This window comes from Balaenoptera acutorostrata, chromosome 3 (genome assembly GCF_949987535.1).
Source record: "Balaenoptera acutorostrata chromosome 3, mBalAcu1.1, whole genome shotgun sequence".
Taxonomy (NCBI): domain Eukaryota; kingdom Metazoa; phylum Chordata; class Mammalia; order Artiodactyla; family Balaenopteridae; genus Balaenoptera; species Balaenoptera acutorostrata.
Genome location: NC_080066.1, coordinates 108,925,113 through 108,932,362, shown reverse-complemented (window position 1 = coordinate 108,932,362; position 7,250 = coordinate 108,925,113).

The window sequence follows — 7,250 nt, the reverse complement described above, 5'->3', positions numbered from 1 at the left end:
CACCCCACTCCTGAAACAGTTAAATGTATCTATTTCTGTGGAAGTCATTTTCTCATTGAATGATCAGAAACAAAGATAAATTCTAACCTGTAACGGCTCATTTCGACTCATTGCTTACAATAGATCTAAGCTCTTTTTTCTGCTTATTCGACTCCTTCCAGCTTCCCATCACATCTGTAACAAACTTTTAAAATGATATTGCCACACCACCATGCACAAGCCTACCTGCACAGTAGAGATAGATTATTCCATCGTATTCAGATGGTTAACAGAGGTTAGCAAGTCCTGTATTATATATTTATATCGCTTTCTAAGAAAGTGCATATTAATGTTTACTTTAAGAATGTGTAAATGGTGCTATCAAGAATCTGATAAATTTTATCCCAGTTTTTTGTGTACCACTTCTAATGTATGAGATTTATTTTTCTATTGGAAAAAATAAACAGTATGAAAGCATTAAATTGGTAGATTTTAGTAATTTAACAATGAATGGAATCCCTATGTTACAGGCCCTATCTTTTCTTGGAAATTTTAGTGGTGGTAATAGATTTCAACAAAGGTACTGATGATAATCACTTTCCTTTTAGTCCATTCTTATATTGCATTCTTGATTCACATGCTGATTCCTCACTGAGTCCTTAAGTAAATTTTATTTACCGTAAGTCTTCTCCAAGAAAGGAATTCTTGCTTTCCAAGGCAGCAATTGAAAGGAGATGAAAATATAATTGAATACTCTTTACATCACAGACATGATTTGAGACCAGTTACTCTGTTAGTAGGAGAAATTCATCATTCATTAAATACAGGGCAAGCATGGCTATCCATAATAATTTTAAGTGCAATGCAGTCTTATAAATTTAATGTACACACTTTATTTAAATGATGCAAACAGCCATATGAAATAGCACATGATTGGAAAACAGGATGAACTCATTTTGCCTCCTGCTTGGTTTCTCATAAACATGAGTACATAATATTGTTATGCACTGTTGTTCATAGATGTCTTATTACATAAAGGGTAAGTATCATATTACTTTAACAGATTATTTTTGGAATTCTGCATGTTATTTTTTGTTTCATCAGATATGTGCCCCCAAATAAATAACATTTTCCCCCAAAATGTAAGTATTAGAAAACTTGTCATGTTAATTTTGAGAAAAATTGAAGTGTAGTACATATTACTAGATAGGATGTCATTCCATTGGTCTATATTTAAAAAAAAAAAAACTGTTCTTGAAAATTGAAGCATTACCTTGTGTAATTAATAAAGTAATCAAATCAGATTTGTAAATAAAATATTGTTTAAATCTAAAGTATTCAATATTTTGATTAGATTATTTTTTTAAGGAAAAATATTTAACGTGTATGTGCCGAATTTTTTTTTAAATAGTTTTTTATAATTGCTATGGAAGGGCAATTGTCTCATTACAAGTGGTACAGAAGCCAATACTTGGGTTACCATAGATATATAAACAAGTAAAAACTGTGGAACAAGTTTCAAGCTCATTTTGGAAAAAAAAAACAGTTCTGTAGAAATGCATATTTGTATTTGTTTCTCTAATAAATCTGCAAATAGCTTTAAACACAAATTAGTTTTAATTATTTAAATTATGAGTTCTGTTAAGTAATTTAATATGTTTTGTCTTACATTTTGTGAAAACATTGTCTCATGAAATTAATAGAGGCTTATTGTGGAAATCAATGTAGGTCTGCATTTATTTGAAAAGGTCAGGTATTTAGCATTTAAGTATGTTTACCTCTGTGAAATGATTAAAGAATTTTTATGAAAAACATGCTTCTTCCCCCTGCTCCCACCAGCAAAATCACATCAGTTTGGCCACTGCCCCAAACAATAAAAGACTAATTTACGTCGGCTTTGACTCAGAATCAAATAAAAGAGCAACAAATAAGTGAAATCATATGTTCAAATGGCTGATAATCAAAAGATTGATACAGATATCTGACTTCTTTATATATAGCAATGAAGAAAATTTGGACTCTTCTGAGCCACAGTGCCTCAATCTTCTTTAATGTGATTTACACATTATGATTAAAGTTGTTACATAGAATACATATATTTCCCTTGAATTGTGACTTTATAATGCAATGTTTAAAATGTTTTAGGGTAAAATACGGTCATCTGTTATTAAATAATGTAGAGTCCCCATTTTATAAAAACTGCTTTGTAAAGGATAGATATACTAGAATAATTATTGATGTGTGTGTGTATATATATATATATATATATATTTTTTTTTTTTTTTTTAAGTTGTCATTCTGCTTGAGCAGAGATGCTAAATAAGCTTTTGGTTAAGAACTCAACTGAGTATTCCAATTCTATTGAACTACAAAGAGCATTCAAATTATAATGAAGTCTTTGGCTTTACCAATTTATTTTTATTAGTAAAATGTTTTGGGAGATCTGGCTTATGAAAACTTTAACATATTCTAAGAGTGTTATTCATTGGCTTATCCAATTTTACAGCTTTTGGTCAATAACAAAAGTACTGTTTCTTGTCAGTATTTAAGATTATGGGTAATTATATCTTTTTTTTTTTTCCTTTAAAGGAATTATTGTAACCTAATTTCCAAATAATGACTTCTCAAAATTTCACACTTTTAATGCTATATTATTTTTTCTAAATATTAGAATATTATAGAATAATATTAGAATATAGATCAAATCCATAGTATATAAAGTAATGTATTAAAATATTTCAATATATTTACCAAAACATCTTGGGTAGATTTGGTTATTTTATGGTATTTCTATATTTTATGCTGTCTGTTTTAGGAGATAAATGCTGAAAAAGGTTCTGATTAGAGGAAGCCCATATAGACTTGTAGTGAGACCAATCCATGCTGAAATTGTATTGTAAGATAAACTATTACTTTTAGGGTTTAAAGCATAGACGAGAATCAAATTGTAATTTAAAAAAATATTAGCGGGATACAAGTTAACCCATATCTCATGTTAAAAAAAAAAAAAAGGAACTGTTTTGAATCTAGTAAATCAGAGCCTAACCATTGTATTTCCAAAATAGGATAAAAAGTAAAAACCTTTTCCTTTCAATTCTGTACAGGATATATTTTGTGGGGTTCAAGTCCCTAGTAAAAAGCGTTTCCTAATAAATTCACCACTTAGGAGAGACAACTCTTAGAAATCTGTAACATTTCTATCTTACATCAGGATTATGGTGTTTTTGTGGGGAGGGGTAATGTTTAAACACAGACAGATAGAAGGAGGATAGAGGCAATTGTAAACACTATTTACATTCAAACTACTTGTTTTATAAAAAATGATTCGGAAGGCCAAATACTCAGTTACCTATTTTCAGTTAGATTTTCTCATCGCTTTGCCAGTAGAGAGAAAACCTTTGAGGCTGAACTTCCTGTGAAGTTTGACTCCATAAATTCTAGAAAATGTTACTTCTACGTGCACTACAAAGACTTAATCTAGAGAACTTTACAAAATTCATTTTTTTTCCTTCAAATTGATGAAACTGATTTTTTATACATTCTAGCAGATAGCTAAATATAACCATTGTTCATTGCCTTAAGAATATGCTTATAATTTCAAAGCCTTAAACAATCGCCAGTGTAATTATTTCTGAACATAAAAATTCTTTCAGTGACATTTTAAAACCTTTCTTAGGACTTTTAAAGAAGTTTTCCCCGTATTCTCTTCCATTTAAGAACTACTTCATTTAAGATAATTTGAGTAGCTTAAAAAATTATACCCATTGTTTCTTTTAATTGGCATGTTACTTTGTTTTTATTTTATGCATTAACTTTATTATACAATAGTTTTCTCTAGATACAAGAATATTTGAAGGTTTTATAGATTATTATGATGTTTTTTTTTTAAACGTTCTGAAAAGAATTCTAGATACTGATGGATCCAGTCATCATCAGTATGCTTAAAAATAGCTCCTGGACAAACTCCGAATCTGTTAGGCATTAGTTTTCAAGTGGATTTCTTCCTTGTGAACAAAGTCGGGTATTCTAAATACCTAGCTCAGATAAAAAGGGAAAAAAGATGGTGTAAGAAGGCAAAGCCCTGGAGAACCAGTCTTTCAAAGAGTGGCAGAGAAACCAAATCAGAGTCCTGAGCCAACAAGGATACCTCATTCTAAGACTTTGACATTGCTCAGGCATACAGCAGTTAATGACAATGTAAGGTTATCTCTGTTGCACATGTTCGTATTTTGTGGGTTTGTCATATCTTGGATATTATTTTCAAATTAATACTACACTGATAGGTCTCCTATAGTGATAAGCAAAGATATACACTAAATTACCAATGAAATGGCATGTAGAATGTAATGATACTGAAAAAACAGGTTATTACATTATGCTGGTAATACTGCCGTACTATCTTCATTACACCAAATACTTACAGATTGACACACAATTTTTGATTATTTTCTTTATTTCTTGTTCATATCTTTATCACTTTTTATCCTGCCATGAAGAAATCATGGAGAGGGATTTCTAATAATTTAAAAATTTTAAGCACAATGTTATATCCAAAAGCACAAAGTTGATAATAAAATTAGAAATGCAATTACAAAATCCCTATTTTTCTGAATAGTAGGTTATAACACTCAATTGAGATTTTACTATGTATATACTGATTCTAATTCTGAACTGAGTAAATTATCTTCACTATCAATAAGAATGCCACCATTTATCTATGGTAAAACAGTAAAACGAGTATAACTAAGCTTATCACACCTCTTTTTATAACAGTTCAAATGTTTGAGAAATACAAAGTTACAGTTTAAAAAGTTACAATATTAATTATAATTTTTTTTCTCATTAATGTCAGCTTTATTGCCATTAAGGCTTAAGTATATTTAAAAAGTTGAACTTCTAAAATTAAATTTTTGCAGGATTTTTAAAAATATAAAAGTAGATAAGAATTTTTTTTCTCAAGTATTATTAATAAAAGTATTTTCACAAATGATTTCCCAATATGTGATGAGATTATAATAACTGATATTTTATTATCTTCTGCCATATACAGAATGCACATTTATTTCTTATTTAATTTTCAATATTGTAAGATGCATGTATTAATTTTATCCACATGTCTCAGAAAATGAAATAATATAGAACTGCTAAGTCTCAGCACACTAAGAGAAAATTAATAAATTGAGAATTTATCCCACTTTACTGAGGACATAAAGATTTCAAATTTATAAATTAAAATTATAAATAAAATGTATTAGAATATTTTAAATAGTAAGCAATTTTAAAGCAAGTTGTGTTTTTGTTTCCAAAAAGTTTATATAGTCTGAAACTTTCAGAATCATAACTGTCATATAAAGCAAAATACACTAGTAAGCATGTTTCCTTAAATTTTACATGTTATCTCCTTATGGATACCTTGATAAGTGCAGAAATAAAGCCATAACCTTTATGAGAAGTCAGGCATTTTGTGGGAATAACATGTTCAAGCAATTGGAATAACATGGTAGGGATATATGGAATTACTTGGAATAAATGTGTATCTCTTCATCTGTCCAATGCATGGTTAGATATGTGGCTCTAGAGAAAACTCCTTTTATTTCATTTTGAGTGCTCACAAGATGCAACGTATTACAGACTTTCAAAGCTATTTTCTAAGTGCTATTGTTGGTCAAGTTTGCTTCAGGAGTGAATAAGGAAAGTCATGCCACTTGGTAGATTTTTTAAAAATTAAGCAATGTGCATTTTCTCAAACTACCAAAGAATGCACATGATATAGAAGAATCAAATATTGGAAAGTTTGCTAACTTTTACGTGGATAGTTTATCTTCCAAGTAAGAAAAACTTGGGGGAGTGAATTAATAATACATATTCAGGGGGAGTGAATTAATAATACATATTCAGGAGGTGTTTAAATTTTATTTAGGAAATGCACATTTCAAAACCAAAGGAAAATTAATTAGTCCACATCGATTTTAATTTGAATAAATAGCATATATTTGGAAAAATAAATGACCTTATATAGAAGTTATATGAAATGGATGTCAATTTCTTTCACTATACATGAGAGTACTAATACATTGTTTCTTGGGTATTCTTTTGGGCATCTACATTTTCAAGTATTCATAAGAGGCAGTTGGCTGTATTTTTTAAAATTTATTGAATCTTTAAGTACTAAATTATAAAGCTTATTGTATAAAAAGAAATCAAAATATTAATGTGTTCTTTTAAAGTTGTAAAAAAGTTCAGAAATGACATTTTATGAGAGACCAGTTTTAAAATATGAATAAGATCTAAAGGAAATTTTTTAAAATTCTGCAATAACAATTCTTTGTCTATTATTTGCTGTTCTTTTTCTGAGAGGCAGGAAATTTAAAATGTGTGGACAAGCTCCATATCTGGTGTAAATTGCTCTTTGTATAGTTTATAATTATTTTTCAGTCTCCTTAATGGTCAAATGCACTCCTTATGTATTTCATCTTTCCTTATTTATTTGATTATCAAAATAGTTGTGAGAATCTAATTAACTCTATCATATCCAGTTTAACCATCACATTTAACATATCCAAAGATTCTTATTTTTTTTAAGTATAATTTTAACACTTAAAATTTTTTTTTAAATTTATTTATTTATTTTATTTTTGGCTGCGTGGGGTCTTCGTTGCTGTGCGTGGGCCCTGTCTAGTTGTGGCAAGCGGAGGCCACTCTCCGTTGCAGTGCGCGGGCTTCCCATTGCAGTGTCCTCTCCTGTTGCGGAGCACGGGCTCTCGGCGCATGGGCCTCAGCAGCTGTGGCTTGCGGGCTCTAGAGCGCGGGCTCTAGAGCTCAGGCTCAGCAGCCGCGGCGCCCGGGCCCAGCTACTCTGCAGCATGTGGGATCCTCCCGGACCAGGGCTCGAACCCATGTTCCCTGCATCAGCAGGCAGATTCTCAACCACTGCGCCACCAGGGAAGCCCAACACTTAAAATTTTAAGTCCTAGAAGTGACTCAGTTGTTTTAACGGAGTGTTTTGATCACACATTCCTTATACTAAGTGGTTTTTTTAAATTTCCAAAATTGTGTTAAATTGTATATATATATATATATATATATATATATATATATATATATATTTCTATTCCTTTAATATATATATTTCCTAACTCTTTCATCAAATGATGCTATTTTCCAGTAGGGAAGTAGCCTTTGCATATTCACTATTAATAATATATTTGTCTTTATTTTTATAGGCCTACAGGAAAAGCAAAAGTACATAATCACTGAAAATACTCTTTATA